A 24,814-nucleotide genomic window follows, 5' to 3' on the forward strand; every position below is an offset into this window, starting at 1 on the left:
ATAAAAGTCTATGTTTGTACATTTGTGTATGATGTATATTTGTTCAATACAGAAAGATTAGAGAACCTACATCTATCCATTATATAAAAGGCAAAATGAATGTACGTGTGTTTTTATGTCTACCCAAAACTTTCCACACACGCGACCGATTCTCATGAGATTGGTATCGTTTTAACGCCCGATGTCTCGGACAACAAATATCGAAAAATTGACCCAATACATTAATTCCTTCACCCTCAACATGGCAATTTTCTACAAGGAGAAGTCGGTTTTTTTTTCGCAAGTCATCGTCTCCTTTTAATTGACTACCCTTAATTTCAACGCTCTTCCCTTAATTTCAACGTTCGCAACTTCCGGTTTCGCCTCGCACGCATCAGCTAAAACGTTACGTTTTTTTTTTCAGCGTTTTTCCTCCTTCGCGTTACGGGGACGGGTCTGCCTGTCTACTACCACTTTTTTAAACACCTCTCTCCACACGGGCTGCCTACTGTTGTTTTGACTCCACCTCCCCCAGCTAATACCACTTTTTTTTAAACACCTCTATTGTTTTGGTGCTCTTTGCTACACCACCTCCACATACCTGGGGAACGCTGGGTACCTCCGCTAGTAGAATCTAAAAGTGTGCTCTCATGTAAAATTTACTAGGAAAAACAAATGGGAGTGTTCCCATATCTCAAGGGGCGCCTTCAAGGAGATTGCTAGGTACGCCTTTATGTAGATTCTCTAACCTTTCGTTCTATAAAGAACACACACACATTACTTACATATACACATACATCACAGACATTGTATTTTATAGAGAGAGAAATAAGATTAACTAGATTTATCATAAACAATTATTAATACTATTACTAGTACTACTAATAATAATGATAGTAATACATAATGTCATTCCTCACAGATAAAAAAAATGAACAAACAACGGTAATATCAACATCGCATTAAAGGTAAACTTTTAGCAGTGTCATAGTTTCTGAAAGCGGTGAAATAGGAAACACATATTTTACTTTGTAACGTTGTCCGGAAACAAACACGGTGTAGTTTTCGGTCGCAAAGCAGACAAAGAATAGAAAAGAACTTCAACTCGCTTTTTCTTTGCAACAACGACATTTATTTCCTCATTGTAACGGTCGCGATGTCACCCACGTGATCTCGAACGTTCTCGCGATCGTCACCAACGCCTCTGGCGTGATCTCGACCTTGCTTCACGTCTCTAACATGATTGTTCTCGTTCTCTTTTTCTAGTCTTTTTTCTTTCCTGGTGACGTCATTTCACGTGTATTGGCCCGTCTTTAGAACACTGTTCCGCTGGCATGCTTCCCGGTTGAATACAACATGGTAACCTTCAAATCTAATGTGAACAAGTTCCTGTTAAGTCGTCCTCATAAATAATCAAATTCTATCCATTTTACGCCATTAAAGATGACTACACAATCACCTTACATTTAATAATCCTTATCCTCGAGTGGTCTTCGGGCCTTGATAAGTGGTGCCTCCCAAGTAAAAAAAATATTCCTAGTAAAAATATTCAAAAGTAAAATCCATTAAATTTAACGAGGTTGGTAATAGGGCTCAATAAAAATGATTCAATTTAGGTAAACAAAATTACCATATGTCGCTACAATATAGTTACTGTTTCAAACTAAAAACATGTCATCAGTCGACAGAAGCCTTTGTTCTTCATGAAAGTCAATCTTTATATGCACTCATGAGCAAAAAAAAAAAAAAAAAAAATGGACCAAGAATGAAAAAAGGAAGAAATCGATTTTTCAATATTTTTCCATGAATTTTTGTTAATTTTAACTGAAAATTTCTATTTTGCAGATCATTATTATCATAGCATATAATAATAAGTGAAAAAATTAATCCTAAATATGGTAAGACCGCATCTTGGCGAGGATATAAAAAATCGAATTGAAGGATTAAAACAACTTACAAGCAGATTTTTGATATTTTAAGAAAAAGTGAAATTATCTCTTTCTGTAGTAAAGCGAATTGACCAAAGGTTTGAAGTCGAATGCTTGGTAAAAGGGAAATCTAGTCGCCCTAGAGCATCCACTTTGAAGGACGACCACAGGCTTACATTAACTGTTTTGAAGGATTGAAAGAACATTTATGTTGACCATAGCAAAGAATTCCAAACAGGGGCTGGAAATTCTCTTTCTAGATATACAATATCTAGACGAATGAAAGAAATGTGATTTTCTTCTAAAAGGTGTGCAAAGAAGCCATTTTTGTCTAAGAAGAACATCAATGATAGAAAGAGATTTTTCTCGTATTATATCAAGAAAGATACAGACTGGTTCAGGAATGTTTTCTGGTCAGATGAATCAAGATTTTGTTTTGTTATTGATGCTCCCAATGCTCCCGAATGGTGCAATCGAAGAACTGGAGAAAGATTTTCGCCAAGTTGCATAAAAACGACAGTTAAACACGGGAATGGAGAGATAATAGTATGGGGAACTTTTACTTCAGCAGGAGTTGGGGAACTTATTAGATGTGAGAAATCAATCAATGCAAAGGAATACAATCGAATATTAGAAACAGGACTGTTACCAAGTATCCAGAAGCTGGGAATATCTCAGAACATTATTTTTCAACACAATAATGCCCCTGCACACACTGCTAATGTCACAAAAAATGGTTTTCTGATAATTCAATTAATGTGATATTTTGGTACGGTCAAAGCCCGATTTAAACCTAATCGAGAATAGTTGGTCCATAATATCTCGTGCATTGGATGGACGATCTTTTTCAATCAATGATAAACTGTGGGAATCTGTGCCAAGCCAATGGAATAGCATCTCCTCTTCACAGTGTTCCACTTTGGTTGAGAGCATGTCTAAAAGGATTGATCTTTTAAAGAAATCAAAAGAGAATGCGATTCTATCCTAATCATTTATTAAAGTAAATGTCTGTGTTATTAGTCTTGTTTAAGTTTCCTTGTCAAATTTTTTTTTGTTCAATATAGCTTTTAGTCCAATCAAAATGTATAAAATTTGTTTGGCTATTTTTTTTTCTGCTCACAAGTGTAAATTCTGTAAGTCTAAATTGTGGAATTTAGATGGCGGGGGGTCATAAACGTCCGAAAAGTCTCTTCATAAAAGAGAGTTATAGTAGCCCCCTACATCAAATTGGCACCGAGTCTAAATTGGGGTGATTACGCAAAAAAAAAAAAAAAAATTTTTTTGCACTTTCGAAATCAAGAACTATTTCTTTTTATATAAAACACATTTTTCACTCTAAGCCCGAATTACACCCTGATAAATTACCATTTTCATTACTTTTCATTCAGTTCGTATTTGCTTACATTTACGCCAGTTTTTTTTTTTAGTTCTTTTTCTGTGAAAAAATTTACACTACTAAATTACAATTTTCCCCGTTTTATTACATTGCCTAGGGATATACTTATTTTTTTATATTAGCTTCCCTTTTTTTATTTTTTTCTATAGTTGTGTTTTGTTTAGTTCTCTTTTCAGGACTCATTTTCCACACTGCTCAAACATTAACTTTTTTTTAGGTATTTTTTTTGTTTTACCTTAGCACCAACTACACTTCTGTTGGTTTTAGATTATACTGAATAAGATAATCTATTTTAACTTTGCCGAGACAAGTAGTTTTCGAGGTATAATGACATGCATTATGCACTGTAATTTACTGTTCTATATAAAAAAAGTGTACTTCTCTCCGCACGACACTGCCACTCAGCCCAATTTTATTTTATAGTCTCTGCAGTTGAGTATGCTGAGAACATATATCAAGATGGAACTTGGGGCGAATCCTTCGAAAGTCGCCTCCTTCATAAAATGGGGTGTCTATTCCGAAAGCTGTTCTCAACATGGCGAGGTTAGTCGTGTCTATTCCATACGACGTTCTTAGCATGAGAATATTAGGGGTGTCTTCCGAAATCCGTTCTTAACATTAGAACGTTGGAGATTGGCCACCACCAACAACTGTGGTTTAATTTTTTTTTACGAGGGGGGGCATGCTTCAACCGGGTAACGCGTGTCAATGGGTCCTGATGGTATATATATGCATATATACACACATATATTGTTTTAATTATCCACTGACACGTGTTTCATCGTCTACGACTCATCAGAGGGGCTGAATCTAGCGAGATTCGAAACCGGGACCTCATGGCATGAAGCCTAAACTCCTACCACTGGACCATCTCGCACGACTATTTAGATATATCACGATTTATGTAGATGTTATTTATTTGTTTTTGTTTTTGCGATACGTTTTGAATGAATTCAATTATTTATATGAAAATGCATTTTTACCTAAATGCTAGTTGGGAATAATTTCCCCTTTGACCAATTTGGTACCCCCAAATGGGGAGTGGCATATGTATTGTTTTTAAAATATAATCATCCACCGACACGTGTTTCGTCGCCTACGATTCACCAGAGTGGCTGAATCTGCTGAAAACATGGAAATATCGAGCAGAAATATTTAAAATAAAGACATAATTTTTTAGGTGAGGATTAGTTATCGTATTATTTGGATTCATCGGACTTCTGTTCTCATTTTGAGTGTCATTTTTCAACATTTCGGTCGATGAAACCTCCGACCTTTTTCCCAATTATAGTGTTAAAAAAGCTTCAACCAGAACTTGCTCCCATACTTACAAAACTGTTTAAATGTTGCCTTAAGGAGAAGTGCTTTCCAACACCCTTGAAAACCTCATCAGTATGCCCTGTATTTAAGAATTCAGGTGATAAGTCATCCCCCTCTCAGTACAGACCAATAAGTCTCCTCTCTGTCATGAGTAAATTGCTGGAATCCATTATTAAATAAAGAAGTAGTCAACCACCTCAGCAGAAATAACCTTCCTAGTGACACGCAATATGGTTTTCGTTCTGCAAGATCTACAGCAGATGTGCTAACAGTTATATCTCATAGGATAGCGAATCTCTTGACAAAGGCTTCCTTTCTAGGGCAATTGCTCTTGACATATCAAAGGCCTTCGATAAGGTATGCCATGAAGGCCTACTTCACAAGATTTCCAGCTACGGTATAACTGGAAATGTTTTCTCAATCATTAAATCATTTCTCTCTGATAGGCTCATAAGAGTAGTGATTGATGGACAAAAATCAGAGGCCCACCGCATTAATAATGGAGTCCCTCAGGGGCCCATTCTGGGTCCAACTCTCTTCCTGATCTACATCAATGATCTCCCAAAACACATACTTAAATCATTCGTTGACATCTATGCTGATGACACAACCATCTATGGGAACACATCAAAGGCTGCAAATGACAAAGTTCTCTCTGATTCTCACTACCTTTGATTTTGAGCGCGTGGTACAGTGGGGGAAGAGGTGGTTGGTTACTTTTAATGCATTTAAAACCAAAGTCCTATCTTTACATCATTACATCATCAACGCTCTGATCCCCACCTGGCATCAATTGAAATGGACGGCTCTCGTCTAGGGGCGGTCCCATGTTTTGACAAACATCTTGGCTTGATCTTTACTCCTGATCTGAAATAAAACACGTACATCAAGTCTGTTGCCAAGGTCGCTGAAAAATGATGGGATCTTTCTACCGCTCCAGAAGATATCTCACTACTGATGCAATTCTTTATCTATATAAAAGCCAAGTACATCCAAAGATGGAATACTCCTGCCACATCTGGACAGGAGCTGCTAAAAACAGCCTATCCTGCCTTGACAGAGTACAAAATAGACTTCGTGGTTTAGTGGGGGATGCCTTTTCTCTACCCTGCAACCTCTCTCCGACAGAAGAGACGTTGCGAGCCTGTCTTTGTTTTATCATTATTTCCATGGCAGGGGCTCATCTGAGCTCCAAATCTCTGGTCCCCCCTCACCAATCTTTCACGAAAAACACCCGTCTAGCTGAATCCACTGTCAAGAATTTTCCCCACTCTTTATCTATGCCTAAATCAAAACGTAGATTCCATGAACAAAGCTTCTTTCTTAGAACTGCACGCCTGTGGAACTCTCTACCGCTCGCCTGTTTCCTTCCTGTCTTCAACATGGATTTCTTCAAGTCCAACATAAACAAATTCCTGATGAACCGCCCCCCTCTAAGTAATGACACTTTATCATATCTCCAATACTAATGAAACTGCAACACTATCTCATTGATTACTGTACACAAAATAACCCTTATCCCCGAGTGGCTTCTAGGCCTTGGTAAGTGGTGACCTTCATGTAAAAAAAAATGTGTATCTTGGCGAACTCAGGAGTGTTTCTATTGTTGCACAGTGGTTAGAATACTTGACAAAATCAATTCTAAAAAATGATATGCTCCTGAAGGTTGAAGGTTCAATCCTCAGTGTGGGCGACCAAAAATACAATTGCGAATTACTTAGGAACTCTATCCACTAATGGCTGACCAAACAAGAGCATGCTTCCTTCGTGGAGTAAATAAAGGCTTCAGTTCAAGATTCTGTCCAACTTTCCAAGTTTGACAGAAACATTCCCGAGTTCGACAAGATATTCCTGAAGGTCAGAGGTTATATCGACTGAAACGTTGTGAAAATCACACTCAAGATGAGAACAAGAGTTCGATGAATCTAAATAACTCGAAGACATAAATACATAAAAGATGATAAGTTCTTTTGAAACACGGACTATAAATTAAAAGAAATATACGAAGAAAAAAAAATTGTATATACCTTTAGTTATTAAAATTATCTCGGATGACATACTCATTTTTTTTCTTTGTACAGACTGTCCAAAAAGTCACTGAATGATTTCGAACTCAAATAGATTCTTTATTTTTAGTGATATCTTTTTGCAATTTTAACAGAATCTGACTCAGTCATTGGGAAATTATTGTAAAAAATGCATAATTCAAACAATCTTTATTTATTACAAATTAATGTCTTTTAAATGTTGCCTATTTTCGGTTTCGCATATTTGTGCTATTTCCAAAACGTTATTCATGACAGATTGCAGAATCTCTGGATTGCGATTTAACTCTCTTATTTCGTTTCTGATGTTTTCCTTCAATTCTTGCAGGGTTTGGGGTTTTACGTTTCGAGGTCTGTTAGCTCGTGGAACGAAATAAGGGAGTTAAGTCGTAATTCAGAGATTCTACAATCTTTCACGAATAACGTTTTGGAAAGAACACAAATATGCGAAGCTGAAAATGAGCAACATTTAAAAGACATTATTTTTCACGAATAAAGATTATTTGAATTATACATTTTTTTTTTTACAATAATTTCCCAATATCTTAGTAAGGTTGTGTCAAATTACTAAAAGATATCAAAAATAAAGAATCTAGTTAAGTTCAAAACCCTTCAGTGACTTTTTGGACACCCTGTACTTTATAGATGTTATTGTACATATTGAAGAATCACTTTTGCACTGATCAAAAGAAAATAATGCAGGGGCCGGGATCAAATACTGACATTTGCACGTAGGCCGAGTAAAGTCTCTTCGGCGGTAATAAAATGCCGATGGTATTTATCTCCATCCATAATGACACAAGCATCGGAAAGTGGGACTGGAGAGCCAGCGCCTGGCCTGCAAAAATGCCTGGACAGCCCGTCGGCATTTCTCAGTAGAGGCACCTCAGAGGATTAACAATAAATTAATTCATTCTCAAAGAGAGAAGGCAGAGCTTCGGAGAGTGGATCTCCTAGAACTGCACAGAACTAGCAATGTACTGCTGTTAATGGGGGAAAATCCATTTCAGAAATGGCATAGACTCTGTTCCTATTTATATGCCTTCCCACGAAGACAGAATTAGACACAAAGTCAGTTTTTAATGTGGGGAAAATCCAGCTCCACAAAAAGGGGCACACTGGATAAAAACAAAAATAAAGATTGCCTCAGTCTAGAAGGATTTCTCCTCCACTGACCGAGGACAGAAAAGGTAAAGTATAGTATCAGACCAGATACTACACTTTGTGGTTTTCATCATTTATTTTCTGTAACTGTGAAGATTACAAATGTTAAACAAAAAAAGATAAACAGGTTAACTCATAAAATGGGAGAGGATATCTGTAGTCATCCTTGTCACTGTACCTTTTTACCTGTCTAAGGGGTGTCCTTACCTAATGTTCTCACTCGAAACAATCACTCCAGTGGCTGTGTTGTATAGCGGGTCAAGGGACATATTGGAGACACATTAATGGGACATGTACCTATTTACTATGCCTCCCCACGGGACAGAGTTAGACACCAAGGTCGTTTTTTAACGTGGAGAAAAGGTACACAAATAAAAATTTTCTCAGTCGTGAAGGATTTCTCCTCCACCGAAAGAGAACAAGAAATAGAAGTGCAGCATCTTGTCCCGAAGACCAAGTAAAACACTCAGAACAGATGAGGATGATAATGACGAAGTCATTTATATCTTCATTGTGTGTAGGTGGACGATTAATCGTCTAGCATTTTTTCGTACCTTTCTAAATAGATATTCGTGTGTGTGCTTTTTGTTTTATTATTATTATTGTTATTGTTTTTTTTTTCTTTGCGGCGAATCGTCTTTTTAATACATTTTTCCTGCGTGAGGGTTTGTTTCCCTTTCTTTTCTTTTTTTTTCTTGATTATTGTGTGTATGTGGGTATTTCGTCTAGCAGTTTTTTTTTTCTTCACGTTGTGTTTTTTTTCTTTTCAAAGGACAATTAGTTGTGTTTCGTGGCATTACCGAGGTTCGATTTTTATTCTTGCAGAATAAAATGATCACGACACTCAAATCGCATGTTGTAGGTTCTCTCTACCGCTTCTAAGGGGCTCAACTGACTCTCTCTCATCAACCCTTGACTGACCCTAACTTCAAACCCACAGAATCTTATATTGAGAAATCACCTTTGTTTATGACGTCAGAAGTGTGGTTTTCAAACGTGACTAATTTTCACGTGGCTTTACATATATTTGTCCAAACACACCTTTGGAAAACAAAAGAATCCTCAACTATAATGCTAACCTATTTTTAAACAATACATTTGAAATCGCATTGCTCATTCATTTAACTGATATATTTAATATCTAGATTTCTAAAGGAAAGGACAATCGACTCTTTTTCCGACATAAACAATATTTAACTATTTCTAATAGAATTAACAATATTTAACTATTTCTAATAGAATTAACAATATTTAACTATTTCTAATAGAATTAATAATATTTAACTATTTCTAATAGAATTAACAATATTTAACTATTTCTAATAGAATTAACAATATTTAACTATTTCTAATAGAATTAACAATATTTAACTATTTCTAATAGAATTAACGATATTTAACTATTTCTAATAGAATTAACAATATTTAACTATTTCTAATAGAATTAACAATATTTAACTATTTCTAATAGAATTAACAATATTTAATTATTTCTAATAGAATTAACAATATTTAATTATTTCTAATAGAATTAACAATATTTAACTATTTCTAATAGAATTAACAATATTTAACTATTTCTAATAGAATTAACAATATTTAACTATTTCTAATAGAATTAACAATAGACTGAATTTCTAACATTCTATTTTCCATCATCTTTAACACTTGCATACAGGGTTCGCTTCTAACCTTATCCTAATATCATTTTCACTTATCTAGTATGTCTTCTTACTTACATGAGAAGGGGCCAGCCCTTTCACGTAACAGATGTACTACTTACTATTCCCAAATCAAATCGATTTAATTTGTTTGATTTCTTTCATTATACAGGGTGGCTCACTTAAAATTAGTCCAGTAAATTTAGTACAGAGGAGAAACATTCTTTTATGGTTTAAGTTACCTGTAGCATTATTTAAATTACCTGTAGCATTATTCAAATTACCTGTAGCATTATTTAAATTACCCATAGAAAGATGCTGGAAGTGCTCCCCGTTGACATCCATGCTTTGCGAGCACGTTTAACAACGTTTGCAGATACTGTCTGTAGATCATCTCTGGCGATTTTTCTGATAGTGTTGGTTATGTTCTCCTTTAGTTGGTCTAGATTTTGCGGATTATTTGCGCAAACTTTTAATTTTAAAGTCCCCCCAAAATAAAAATCACATGTTGACAAGTCCGGGGAACGTGGTGGCCATAATCCTTTGCTTATTGTTCTCTCTTCTGTAAACATGTCATGAGCTCGTGTCAGTGACCTGTGAGACGTGTGGCATGTAGAGCCATCTTAGAAAAAGAATTATATTTTGTCTTGTGGTGTCAGTTGGTCCATAAGAGAAGATTAGAGAGATCGGACTACTTTGAAGTGGGCCGCTTAATCTGAAAAAAAAAAATGATTAGAGAAAAAATTAGATATCGGGTTACTTTTAAGTGGGCTGCTTAATCTGAAAAAAAAATTGATTAGAGAAAGATTAGAGAGATCGGGCTACTTTGAAGTGGGCCGCTTAATCTGAAAAAAAAAATTGATTAGAGAAAGATTAGAGAGATCGGGCTACTAAGTGGATTTTAAGTGGACCACCTTGTATAACAGAAAAGATCGATTTTAAAAAGAATTTCATTATTTTATTTATAAATAAACAAATTTAACGAGAGTTGAAAAAGATTTCATTTACACTTTATTCCTAGCCAAAAGGCTAAGTTGGTACGAAGAGGGGAAAAAACCCGTTGGCCTCTCACTGCGACATTCTATTACTACGATTATGATTTATTTATTCGGCGCTCGAATTTGATTGCTTAGGTTAAACATATGCGATTCATACAAAAACAACCCGGTGAGCCTCATTAGAAATGAAAAGGAAAATGAACGAAAGAACAAGAGAAATTTAGGGATAAAAACAAGGGGCTCGGGGAGCGGCAAAAAGAGAAAAGAAATTTGTTTATACGCGGACCAGGTGCAGAGTGACCACTTGCTTAAATCACTAAACACATCGGTCGCATCTTATATTTATTTCCCTTTTTCCGCGAGGTTACTGTTTTTTTTTTTTTTTTTTTTTTTTTTAACTAGGGTTTTTTATTCTCATTGATATAAAGCCAACGGTGACAGAATCGTTGAATTATAAATAAATAAAACGAACACATCCTTTGTTTCTTTTATAGAAAATGAACTGGTCTAATAGTTAATCACCGAGTAAGTATCACCGTCATACGAATCAGCGGCGGTTCGATTGTAGATACTTTGGTGATGACAACCATTCGCACGCACGCACGCACACACACACACACACACACACACACATTTCAAAACCAGGTGTTTTGATGTGGTTTTGGTAAAGAGTATATGCACAAAAAGAGACGATATTGACATAACCATAACCGTTTGTTTCTGCATAATGAAACGGATCTGTAAAAAAAATGTACCGAAATTTAAACATGCTGGTGGAGCTTTTTTGCGTGAAAAATGAGTGTTTGGACTTTGACATGTAACTAAACTGTTATTCTTGCTATATTCCAAAGTCCCAAGTTTTATTCATGAATGAGATGTCTGTCCTTGAAATATAAGAAAATTGCCATTTATTTATATATGTGCTGTTTTTATATCTTAACAGGCTTCGAGCTATTTAAAAAGGACTGGCATATAGAAAGAATACAAAATATACACAAAAGCGTACATTTCACAAGACCTATCTAGTATTAAATGAAAGGAACATTGTATGTGTGCGTGTGTGTGTGTGTAACAGTTCGTTCTCTATTGACTCCTAAACGGCTGGGCTGATTTTTCTGAAATTTCACACTTGTCTGGGAGCGTTCTTAGATAGATTTTGTAGCGAAATATCTGCGATTGAAAATCGATAATTGATAAAATCCGATTAAAGATGGAATGTCCGATTTTGATCGAAGTTAACACCCTTATACAGCCTAACATCACAATTGCATTTAAGAAGAAGTTTTATTATGAAAAGAGCAGAAAGGCCCAACTTATAAAACAATAGTTTCTTTTATATGACTGGGAGGCATTAGATATAAATGATTCTGTTTAAGGTACAATAACACCATGATACATGACTTTCGTATTCTAAACTTTAATTAAAATTATTATCACAGTACAAGCAGAAGGGCCCAGCGTATATAATAAATAGTAGATTCTTTGATATGTCAGGAACACATTCGAAATGAATGTTCCTGTTAAGAGTACAATTGAACCATGATATTTGACTTTTGCATTTTAAACATTAATTCAAGCCATTGTATAAAAATATTTTTTAAAAATCAACAGTAGGTTCTCTACAGTGCAATGTAGATTACAATATGAATTAAGTTAATGTGGGGAAGCACGTGAAACCTCCTCCCTGTGCTCCACGGTGAGTCACTTCCTAGAGCAGATAATCAATCGATTGATTGAAAAAATGAGCGATTTCATTGGTTTCGATGTCAATAAAGTCTGGGAGAGCTTAATATTCATTGATCATCATTCAATCCCGGGCAACGTCGGGGTTGAACGAGGATAAATAATATGCTATGGATTACTTTTTAAAATATTTAGATCGATCATAAACAGAAAAATATATGAAAGGTGATAACGTACGTACAAACAAAACTGTGTGTGAAAGGTGATAACGTACGTACGAACATAAATATTTGAAAGGTGATAACGTATTACATACATATTATTCAATTGGAATTCATTATTGAGATGAGTATTATTTATTAATTTATTTATTTTGGACCCTTATCCTCATCTTTTTTTAATTTGTTGTTTCACGACGTTTCGGCCAACTATTCCTCTGGCCTTCCTCAGGTGGTAACCGTGATGGGATAGGAACTCTGACGTAGGCCAGAGAAATAGTTGGCCGAAACACCGTGAAGCAACAACTAAGAAAGATGAGGATAATAGTCCACAATAAATAAATTAATAATGTACGTACAAACATAAAAGGTGATAACGTACATACAAACATACATGTATATGCGAATGTTCCTCCCTTCAAGGGTTCTGGATATGACCTTAAACTATATCCGGTGGTGAGGCCCCAGCTTGCGCGCTTTTGGGAGTGTGGAGCTACCCTTTAATTGCCATTGCTCCGAGATCCACCCTGACCTTGACTGGTAGTACCTGTTAGGGTCCCAACTATATGGGTTAAATAGAAACCGACTTAAAAACAAAAACAAAAAAAACAAAAAACAAATATACACTATTAAAAAATTGTTCTTCAAAATCACTGGATTCGACATTAAATAACCTGAAAAGGGTTGATATGCCGTAAAACAAAAATAACCAACCCCCTTCAAGAAGAAAACTTTCTTGTTTTGTAAAGAGTAAAAAAGAAGCTGACTTTCTAAACTAACTTTTTAGACACTAAATGCTCTTATTAAGCATTTTGGATTTTTACTCTAGCTAGAATATTGAGCACTTTGGTAAATAAGGAGACCTTTAGAGCACTGCTAAGACCAATTTATTAATCTTTCATTTAGATGAGAAATTATTTAAGTGATCAATGAAAAAAAAAAAACACCCAGGAGGCCAGAAGAGCGCTGCTAGAAGCATTAAATATAATTGACGATGCCTCCAGAATGCTATTAAACTGTCCCCCTCCTTTTCTTTGTAGTTCAAAACGTAAGAATAAATTCACACAAAATATTTTTCAACTTCATTTCAGCATAAAAAAAGTTTGCTAGAAATGACGTCATGATGTTAAAATTTGAGACGTGAACATGGAAATGTCTAGTGATGTCGTTCGAAGCTGTTTGCCTTCTCGCCACCATGTTGCATCTTTATTCAATCGAGTGCTTATCAGTGATGAAAAATGGTTTATGCAAAAATGCATTGAGAATAATGATGACTATGTAGAAAAATAACTTCTGGGGCAAAAAAAAAAGTCGCTTCTTTTAATGGTACCACTTCCGTCTTAGTAGATCTTCAATCTTTGTGTTAAAAAAATAAAATAAATAATAAATAACACTCCATGTTTGGGACTATTTTACCATATTTGTCCATTTAGCAGTTTTGCATGGTGCTGAACTCAAATTTAAATATGTTAAGTTCTTGAGGACTTTTGGGGTTAAATGAGTGGAAGGCAAATGATGGACTTAGTCATTTCTTTTTTGCATTGGGCAGAACTCAAATTTACATATGTTACAGCCTAAAATTGCACCGTTTGTTCATTTTCACCAGGATTTCACGTCTCCTGAGGACTTTTGGGGTTAAATGGGGGAGAGGACAAATGCTGAACTTAGTCATTTTTTATGCCTCGTTCCCTGCGCACTCACGGGGGACCATGCATGTTCCACTTGTTTTACTGTGGAATTACAACTTAATGGTTGAAAGCGCAATTTATTTTTCGCAGTCTTGTTCCTCACATGAAAGCAGTTTTTAATTATGCAAGAGCTTCAACAATGTTAGCAGAGACAACTCTGCCGATCCTTTTTATAAAATCTGGACCGTGTTTTACGCTTTGTTGCCTTGCTGTGATATCTTTTAACTGATTCTGTAAATTATCGTTTTCACAGCTGTTTTTTCATACTCTTTTCAAAATTATGTTGTTTTCATGGTTTCAAGTTTACTTGTATAAACCTACTCTGGTTTTGACTTTCGGTGCGTTTAAGTCTCGTTAATCAAACATATCCATGTACAAGTTTACCCATATAGATGTATGCGTACATATACACACGCCCACACAAACCCCAAAACAAACACACATACACTAACCTACATTACAAGTTGCTTATCACACAGGCTGACAAAAAAAAAAAAAGCTTCGCGTGAAATTGTTGAACAAAAATTCGTAATTTTTCCAGAATTTAACCATATTTTTTTTTTTCACAATGTTGTCACCACTTATCAAGGCCCGGAAGCCACTCAGGGATAAGGGTTATTGTAAGTGCAGTTTTTTTTTTTTACATGGAGATCACCACTTATGAAGACCCGAAGGCCACTCAGGGATAAGGGTTATTGCGTGTACAGTAATCAATGAGATAGTATTGTAGTAATCATTAGTATTTGGGGTTTTGATAGAGTGTCTTACTTAAAGGGGCGGTTTGTCAGGAGTTTGTTTATGTTGGACTTGAAGACGTCCAAGTTGTAGTCAGGTGGGAAACAGGCACGCGACAGAGAGTTCCGCTGGCGTGCAGTTCTAAGAAAGAAGCTTTGCTCATGGAATCTACGTTTGGATTTAGGCACAGATAAAGAGTGGGGAAAATTATTGACACTAGTTTCAGGCAGACGGGTCTTTCTCGTGAAAGACTGGCGAGGGGGGACGAGGGATTGGAGCTCAGACGAGCACCTGCCATGGAAATAGCGATAAAACAAAGACAGGCTCGCAACGTCTCTTCTGTGGGAGAGAGGTTGCAGGGAAGAGAAAAGGGCACCCCCCACTAAACCACGAAATCTATTCCATATTTAGTATATTCCTGACTTGTCCACCAAATTCTGTTATGAATATAAAACACTCTTTCTTTTATCACCGTACAATAATAAACGACTGGATACAACGTACAGAATTCTAATACACTCCTCGTTTGTACTTACCTGAATTTCGCTATGATTGCTCCCTTCAAATCAGAAATAGTCTGGGGGTTATTTTCATAGATATTATATTTGAGATAATCCTACGGGTTAAAGTCCGGTGAGTGTGAAGTCCATTCAAAGTAACACTTTCTACCGATAAGACGATCATTAAAACACGCTGACATGATTGAACGGCGGTAAAAACAAACTGAGTATTCATGACTGAGACTTGATAGACAAGCCATTGCATTAAGGTGATTTCTATGTAGATTTTTCTCCTTCTAGTTTTTCAACTCTATATATTTTTAAACTAACGAATTGAGCCAATTGTTTTTTAATAAACATTCATCTGGCTTTTAAGAGCTACAGGCAATATATATATATATATATATTAGGTTATTCATTGAACTTTTGAATAGTCAAGTCGCTGCCTGATGATATCTGTTGTTTGATTGAAACAAGTGGCTATTTGTAGCAGCAGGATGTAACCATGTTTATATAACAATAAACAAGTATATATATATATATATATATATATGTATGTATAATTATTATATGTATATGTATTATATATGTATATTATATATATATATTATGTATATGCTATATAATAATAATAATAATAATAATAATAATAATAATATACAGCATAATCGCGTCGACACACTGGTTCTCAGTAGATCACCGAAGTTAAGGTACGTTGAGCCTGGTTAGTACCAGATGAGTGACCATTTGGGAATTCTAGACACTGGATGTGCTCTTCGCCTGTCTCGGCATTTCTTTTCAGTCCTCCTGTACATACACTTCACCTGCCACTAGTATTTAATAATGTCGACTGAGGAGAAGTGTGGTTGGAGATGGCGCGCCTCCTGCCACAAGAATTTAACACTCAGGCACTCTTTCGTGTGTATCCATAGTCTGTGAAAGACTGAGGGAGGCTGTTTTTAGCTCTTATGCATAGATCATCGTATAACGATTAGATCACTGTCTGACTGGCGTAAAGAACATTTAAAATTAAAATGTTTAAATTCAACGTTAACGCGGTTAATGGTAGCCAAATGGATATGATCTTTGCTAATTGAGCCAGAGATGGCTCGTGTTGCCGAGTTCGAATCTGTCGATTGGTGCTAATCGTGACACCCTGCACTAAAGATTCCCGAAAGGATGAAACACTAGTGTCTGTAGGTATTTAATTATTATAGTAAAAAAAAATAATTATATATATATATATATATATATATATATATATATATATATATATGTGTGTGTGTGTGTGTGTGTGTGTGTGTGTGAAAATGTTTGTGTGTGTGTGTATGTATGTGTCTGGGCGGGTACGTTTCCCTGCCAAATAACTCTGTCAATTTTCAGTCTAGAGACCTGAGATTTGACATAAAGAGTATTGAGATTTGGAAAAATCTTTTTAATCGATTTTTGGCTCTAGAAGTGTAAGCCATTTTGAGTTTCAGAACAGTTTCAGATGGTTCGCTGTTACATACAAGTCCTGGGAGGTGACTTGTTTGTAGTCGACAGTTCCACAGAACAAAATATTCTTACCGTGTCAAGACGGAAAAAAAAAACATGTGAAATTGCTCCAGAAAAGGTTTAATATTTATGAAGCAATTCTGGTTTCTGATTGGTTGGTAGCAGAACGTGAATTAATTTGATTCGTCAGTTCTTAGCAACATCGTTTCTAAATAGAATCGTCCGACTGTGTGGGATTGTCTACGCTGCGATTATTTTGTAAGTCTGTTATCTCCTCTCTGTCTTTTTCCTTTTCTTCCTCTTCACTGAGCCGGATTTTTTTTTCTACACAACTTTTTTTCCCCTCCTACTGTTTTTACTGTTAATTATAACAGTTATAACTTTTTAACCGTTTTTAAACGGTTCGGCTATGGCCGCTTCTGCGAGCCAGACGCCTGTTGTAGTCGACACTATGGAAGCAGAATATACTACACCTGCTGAGACCAACAACACATGGAAGAAACCACCAAAAGTTGAAATTAACGTCAAGGACTTTATAGAGAAAGCAAAACAATGCTTGGAGTATGTTACAGAAACTGGGATAACCATAAACCTACCCAAATTACAAGAAATACAGAAGAGATGTTTAACCTTATTCGTGGTAGATCGGAAAACCAAGAGAGTAATAAGAGCCACAGCAGATATTATTATTAACCTATTGGCTTCAACTGGCGTCAGACCCCTACGCATTATAAAATGCAAGGGATATAACACTTGGAGTGTTCTGCTCAACTCGGCGGAGGAATGTTTAGCATTATCCCAAAAAGAGATTATCACACAAAACCACATACTAAGAACTGAATACATGGGTAAACGGAGAACGACTGTCTCCGTTTTCCACGTCCCACACTATGTAGAAGGGGAACAAATAGGAGCCTTTTTCCTTAAATACGGAGAAATAATATCTATTCAAGTAGATGAATTCCACGGCATTTGGTCTTTTGACATTTTGCTAGATAAAGACAACTTCATCAACATACCATTTTTCCTCGAAATAGGAGAGGAGAAAATACCCATCATCGTAGCAGGCAGGAGGCCAACCTGCTGGAATTGTGGTGAAATTGGTCACCTCACTTCAGAGTGCCCCCTTAAAAAAAACCCTGTGAACCCCAAAACAAGAATTGGTCAGCATTTGGGAATGCCACGCTCAGTTAATGACTCCAACCCCCTCACCCCATGAAAAGACTAATAATGACACCCCAGATGGATTACTTAAAGAGAACCATGGCAAATCGCCACGGGTAAAAAAACTCCTGGACGTCTTAGTCTTGAAAATATGAGAGAGGAGGCCATGTTAAAAAACGACCCAGGTAAAGCCAAGTACATTGAAATCGTGCAACTTAAAAAAAAACTTGACGCTCAAAGACAAACAACATCAAAATCTCCCCCTCCCTCCCCTTGTAAATCACAACCCCTTCCCCCAAAACAAAGCCCTAAACTCCCTACTAACCCTAACACACAGTCTCCAACAAAAGTAAAAACTCGCTCTCCAGTTAGAATGTCCCCTCCTGTCACATCTCCTCTTCCCCATAAACTTCCCAAGTTAATTCCTCTTAGCCCGATGGCAAAAAACAGTAAACCAGCTTCTCCTGTTCCCTCCACCTCAATTACTCCTTCTGCCTCACCTGTAAAATCATCCTCCAACACACACACGGCCATGGAGATTGAAAAAAGCCCCTCCCTAGAAAGGAAAAAAACCCTCCACCTCCCGGGGAAAGACATATGCATTATCAATAACGCAGCCCTAAACAATCACAAAAACTTTAAAGGGGTTGATATGTCCAAGCTGATTGAATTTAAAGAGGTAGGTGGGAAACTCATTGACATACCCACAAACCTCCCTAAAGCAAAAAGGTTACTGACAGTAATAAGGAAAAAGGAAGAAGCAAGGGACCTGTGGTCAATGCTTGAGGAAGCAAATCAGACTTTTAACGTTTCTCCTCCCCTAGTTGTTTTTAGAGATACTGATATAAAAAATTAAAAAAAATGTTGTGTTGGGAGGGTCCCGGTAAAAATGCACCCCTCCCTGTATAGGATAGCCAAATTAACCTATCCTCTGCATGTCGGCGGTATCTCTCGTGACGGACTCATCGATACTGCGATGGGTACCTATTCCCTCACGAGAGCTATCGGCACGCTCACGACCGCGATGTTCGTTTCTGGTACTCAACCCTAAGGCACAATCATGGATGTCAAGCTTGCAAGTGTGAATGTCCGAGGGCTAAGGGCTGACTCGCGAAAATGGCGCTTGAGTTTGGACCTGCAGCACCTCGGAGTGGATATTTGCTGTGTGCAGGAAACCCATTTTATTCCTGGTGACCATTTACGTGCGCTGTATAAGACCTTTAAGGATTATTCAGCGTACTTTAATTCTAACTCTAGAGGGGTCTCTTGGCTAGTTAAAAGGTCTCTAGATGCGTCGTGTGACCCGTGCTATATGGATACGGAGGGAAGACTATGCGTTTTGGATGTTACCATAAAGGGTAGGGCATTACGTCTTATTGGGGTTTATGCGCCCAATAGCCACGTTGAGCTGGCTGCCTTTTTTCGGCGAATCGAGCAGTTCATGGATACTTCTCGAACGGTTATCTTAGCGGGAGACTGGAACGCGGTCCTGGATCCCGAGTTAGATCGTTTTGGGTTACCTACTAGGGGTACTAACAGAGATCGGGATGCTGTTTTATTTCGTGAATTTGTGGATAAGTTTGATCTTATCGACAAATTCCGAAATGAAAAGCCCCGTGACTTAGTGTGGACTTGGACAGGTAGACGCGGCTCCGGTTCGGTACAGCTCTCGAGTTATATCGACCGGTTCTTAGTTAGGAGAGTCGATGTAGGGGTATTGAATTGTCCAAGTTTCCACAACATAGTTTACTCGGATCACAGACTTGTCCATGTACGGGTAAACTTAGATAGACCTAAGCCTAGATTAGCCGGTTACTGGAAGCTCAACACGTCGTTATTCGATGTGAAGGGCTTCCGGGAAGGGCTATTACTAACCATACAGCGGGAACTGACGGGGGCAATTATAGGGAATAGGTGGTGGGTAAAAATTAAGGAAGCCATTAGGTCCTTTTCTGCCAATTTTAGCAAAAGACTCAACCTAGAATCTAGGGCAGCTAACGCGACACTAGAATCTAGGTTAGATCGGGCGGTGGAGGAGGGGGATAGTGCTAGCGTTAATTTAATTAAGGCTCAGCTTGCCTCCCTTACTGAAAAGGAGCACCAAGCTTTAGCGATTAGGGCTAGGTTAAAAAGAATGCCCCAGGAAGCAACAAACATGGCCGCTGAACTGCGTGCAGAGGAGCTGAGGCAAGCGGCCGATAGGCACATCGCTCGTGTCACATTGCCGGACGGGCGTACCGTGACCACAAACCAGGGTGTGCTGGAGGCGTTTAGATCTCATTTCCAGGAGCTTTTTTCCATGGAACCCGGTCTGTCATTAGAACAGTTCGACACCTATTTGGCTGACTTTTCTCGTCTTTCGACGACCGAAGCGGCTAGGTGCGAAGGTGGCATAACGGAGGATGAAGTCATTGAAGCCTTAAAGCGGGTCAGCCTCAATAGGTCTCCGGGGATCGATGGTCTGCCCTACGAAGTGTATTTGAGGTTGTCGCACATCTTTGTCCCTTTGCTGACGGTTTTGTTTAACTCATGGTTTAGGAACGGCTCAATCCCCAAGTACTTTACCATGGGTGTGATAAAGCTTGTTCGTAAAAGCAAAGATGGTGGGGATGGGTTAGGTAATTTCAGGCCCTTAACGATGCTTAACGCAGAGTTAAAGATTTTGGCCAAGATTCTCGCAAATCGTCTGCAGCTTGTCCTGGCTCGTCTAGTTAGCCCCGAGCAAACGTGTGCCGTGAAGCGCAGGACAATCCAGGATAACTTGCCCACGATACGCCTGATGATAGAAAAAGTCGACACTGAGGCCGCGCTGATCAATTTAGATCAGTCCAAAGCCTTCGATAGGGTTGATCATCGATACTTGGGGGCTGTTTTGTCGGCGGCCGGTTTTGGCCCGCAATTTCGCTCATGGGTTCATCTTCTCTATGCTAACCCCACGGTGATGGTAGAAGTAAATGGGAGGAGGTCGAGACCCTTCAGTTTGTCACGTTCTATTCGTCAAGGGTGCCCGTTATCACCCATGCTGTATGTGCTTGCAATAGAGCCATTTCTGCGCAAGCTAAGGGTGAACCCGGTCCTACGCGGAATCACTTTGCCAGGTGCGGATGCCCAGGTAAAGTACTCCGCCTACGCCGACGACGTAACTGTGCTTGTAACGAGCAGTGCCGAGATTAGTGTCGTCGGTGTAGAAATCAGATTGTATGAAACGGTAACAGGGGCCAAAATTAACTGCGACAAGTCTTCGGGTTTGCGCATCGGTGCCTGGAGGGGTATGCCCCTTCAGGTGCCCTTTAGTTGGAGCAACGGGCCTTGCAAGATACTCGGCGTCTGGTTTGGTCCTGACCTCCAGCTGGAGAAAAATTGGTCGGAGGTTCTGAAAGCGGTCCGATCCGCAGCTGCGCTGTGGATCAGTAGAAACCTTTCATTAAAGGGGAGAGCGGAGGTGTGTAATACCCACATCTATCCAATCTTCATTTATCGTCTATCAGTGCTTCCAATCCCGTCAGATACACTGCTTTATTTGCAGAGGGCTCTTTTCAACTTTCTTTGGCTTGGAAGGGCCCCTATGGTCTGTCGCGATGTCTGCTACCTACATCCTTCTGAAGGAGGTCTAGGTATGCCAAACGTGGAGATTTGGCTCCACACATTACGGCTCTACTACCTAGATCGAATGTGCACACAAGATAAGGAAGACGGTGCCCTGTGGATGAAGGACACCAAGAAAGCCTTTCCGGCTTTGAGAGGGGTGCACCAGTCTCAGGGGGAGGCACACAGGTTGCCCCGAGGTGAATGCCCCTTCTATCGCGAGTGCCGGCGCGCGCTGAAGTTCCTCTTAAGAGTTAAGGAAAGCCTCTCCAACGCTCTGCTGTTGTCCCGAAAGGCATTATATCGGGTACTAGTGAGGGGATCCGTAAGGGATGTTATTGGTGAGGGGCTCCCTTTGACGAAGGGACAGCTGTGCTCAATCTGGCCTTGGGCGCCTGGGTCGGGATGCTTCACTAATGACGAGGCATCCTTGACCTGGCTGGTAATTCGGGATGCTCTCTGGGTAGGTAAGAGACTTCACTCAGCTGGCTTGGCAACTTCGCCTATTTGGAAGCGATGTGGCGATGAGGTCGAGACTTTATGTCACGCCTTCGTCTACTGTCGCATCGTGGTGCCGCTGATTGAGTCTGTTGCAGGTCTCATGGTTCGCATACTGAACATATCGTCATTAACTTTGGTTCCTATCAATGTATGTAGCAATTGGGCTCCGACAACGGATAGGATTAGAAAAGAATTGTGTTTGACCTTGCTAGCAGTTATGAGAGGTGTTATTTGGAAAACACGTATGAGAGTGGTCTACGGATCTGAGGACTTCGCTCCCCTCGACCTTATACGAATCTTCCGTTATCATTTGAGGAGTCGTATCAAGGCCGAGAGAGTTAGACTCTCTTCGTCAGACTTTGTTGAAAGGTGGGTGTCAGTTGCGCGTGTGTGTCGGGTGAGAGAAGCAAGTCTTGACTGGTTCTTGGATGTCCCTTAGGAAAAGAATTTTGGGTAACAGAAACGAACGTCAGCCCTGACTCGTTTAAAGTCCAGAGTAGGTCACGGTTTAGGCTAGGTTAGGACCATTTTTTTAGACTCCTGTGTTAATAACTTAACTAGTATATGATAGAGATCATTAGGCCCTTTTTAAGTTTGTCCCGTTTTTTTTTTTTTTTTTTTTTTTTTTGTTTAAAGCCCCGTTCCCTCCCCAATTTAGGTGACAGATCGCTTGATTCGCCAGAGATGCGGGTCTCCTTTCGAAGTTTTCGTAAGAGGTGTGGAAATAAAGCGTTCGGACCCGCATCACCTTTTCGACTGGCGAATCAGCGCACCTGCCACAGATTAGTAACAGGGGGGTCTTTTGTTACTAACATTGTATATATCATTCTTTTTTCTGTATTATAAAATTTTTATATCCCAAACCCCCCTTCTTCTTATGGGTTTTAATTAGTTTATCATGGTATGATGTTCTTTTGGTGAACGACGAAGGATGTATACGCTGATGGATGTATAGTATGAATGTGGTATTGTGGTGAAAGTAGAGTAAATGTAGGAACTAGTTAGGTTAGATTAGTTAGCTTTAGTCAAGGAAGACCGCCCTTCCCCCTCCCCCATGTTCGGCCTTGTGCCAAATTTTTCTGAAAATTTTTTGCTGTAAATATTTTCCGAAAATAAATACTTACCCCATCAATCTCCATAGTGATGGGATGTGTCTCCTAGCGGCTTCGGCAGGGAGACAGGGTAGTACACGTCAAGGATTCGTCACTTGACACTCAGCCCAACAGGTGAGGGGCCGGGAACCGGCCCAGCACCTGTTGGACTGAGGTACACCGCCTGGGTAATACCTAGGAGGTCCACCCTCCCAGGCCTTGCCACCGGGCTTTCCGGTGGGGCAAGTTTATTGCTTGCTGCCTGAGGCGCCCCGATCGGGGAATGCCGACGGGGTTACTCAGGCAATTTTTAAAATTGCAGGAGTGCCCCTCCTTTAGGGGAGCATGCGGGTATCCCACTTTCCAGGCCTTGTGCCAAATATTGCCGATGTGGGCGGCAATTAAATATATACCCCATTATCACTCCAGTGTAATGGGATGTCTCCTAGCGGCCTCGGCTGCAGGGAGACAGGGTAGTACATGTCAAGTATTCGTCACTTGACACTCAGCCCAACAGGTGAGGGGCCGGAACCGGCCCAGCACCTGTTGGACTGAGGTACACCACCTGGGTAATACCTAGGAGGTCCACCCTCCCAGGCCTTGCCACCGGGCTTTCCGGTGGGGCAAGTTTATTGCTTGCTGCCTGAGGCGCCCCGACCGGGGAATGCCGATGGGGTTACTCAGGCAATTTTTAAAATTGCAGGAGTACCCCTCCTTTAGGGGAGCCTGCGGGTATCCCACTTTCCAGGCCTTGTGCCAAATATTGCCGATGTGGGCGGCAATTCAATCTCTTGGGATGATGGGATGTGTCTCCTAGCGGCCTCGGCTGCAGGGAGACAGGGTAGTACCAGTCAAGGATTCGTCACTTGACACTCAGCCCAACAGGTGAGGGGCCGGGAACCGGCCCAGCACCTGTTGGACTGAGGTACACTGCCTGGGTAATACCTAGGAGGTCCACTCTCCCAGGCCTTGCCACCGGGCTTTCCGGTGGGGCAAGTTTATTGCTTGCTGCTTAAGGCGCCCCGACCGGGGAATGCCGACGGGGTTACTCAGGCAATTATAAAATTGCAGGAGTGCTCCTCCTTTAGGGGAGCCTGCGGGTATCCCACTTTCCACGCCTTGTGCCAAATATTGCCGATGTGGGCGGCAATTAAATATATACCCCATTAATACAACCAAAATATTGCAACAAGGGGGAGTCTTTTTTCTGTTTTTTTTTTCGCCGATATTTTCGAAAGTCATCCCCTCTTTTCGATTGATTATCCTTAATTTAAGCCTTCGCCACTTCCGGTTTGGCGATGGACGCAACGGCAAAGACGTCACGTTTTTTTCCCCTTCTTTGCGGTTCGGTTCGAGTCTGTCTGCCTTCCTGCCTACTACCACTTTTCTTTTTCTTTTTTTTTTCTTTCTTTTTTACTTAACGCACACCTCGAAACACCCCGGGCAACGCCGGGAACCCAGACTAGTATATAAATAAATTTGATTTAACTTAATTAACTGATACGATAATTTTATTCCTTTTTATGCACGTTATTTATTGTTTAATGTTTAAATCTGGTGTTTTTTGCTTATGCACTTAGTAACTTGCATGTGCGTATCCTGACAGCTCTCCTTGATGACACGTATTACATAAATAGTTGGAATAACGTTGCTTGTTAGCT

The sequence above is a fragment of the Euprymna scolopes genome, chromosome 29, assembly GCF_053919585.1.
Source record: "Euprymna scolopes isolate OS-2025 chromosome 29, ASM5391958v1, whole genome shotgun sequence".
NCBI lineage: Eukaryota > Metazoa > Mollusca > Cephalopoda > Sepiida > Sepiolidae > Euprymna > Euprymna scolopes.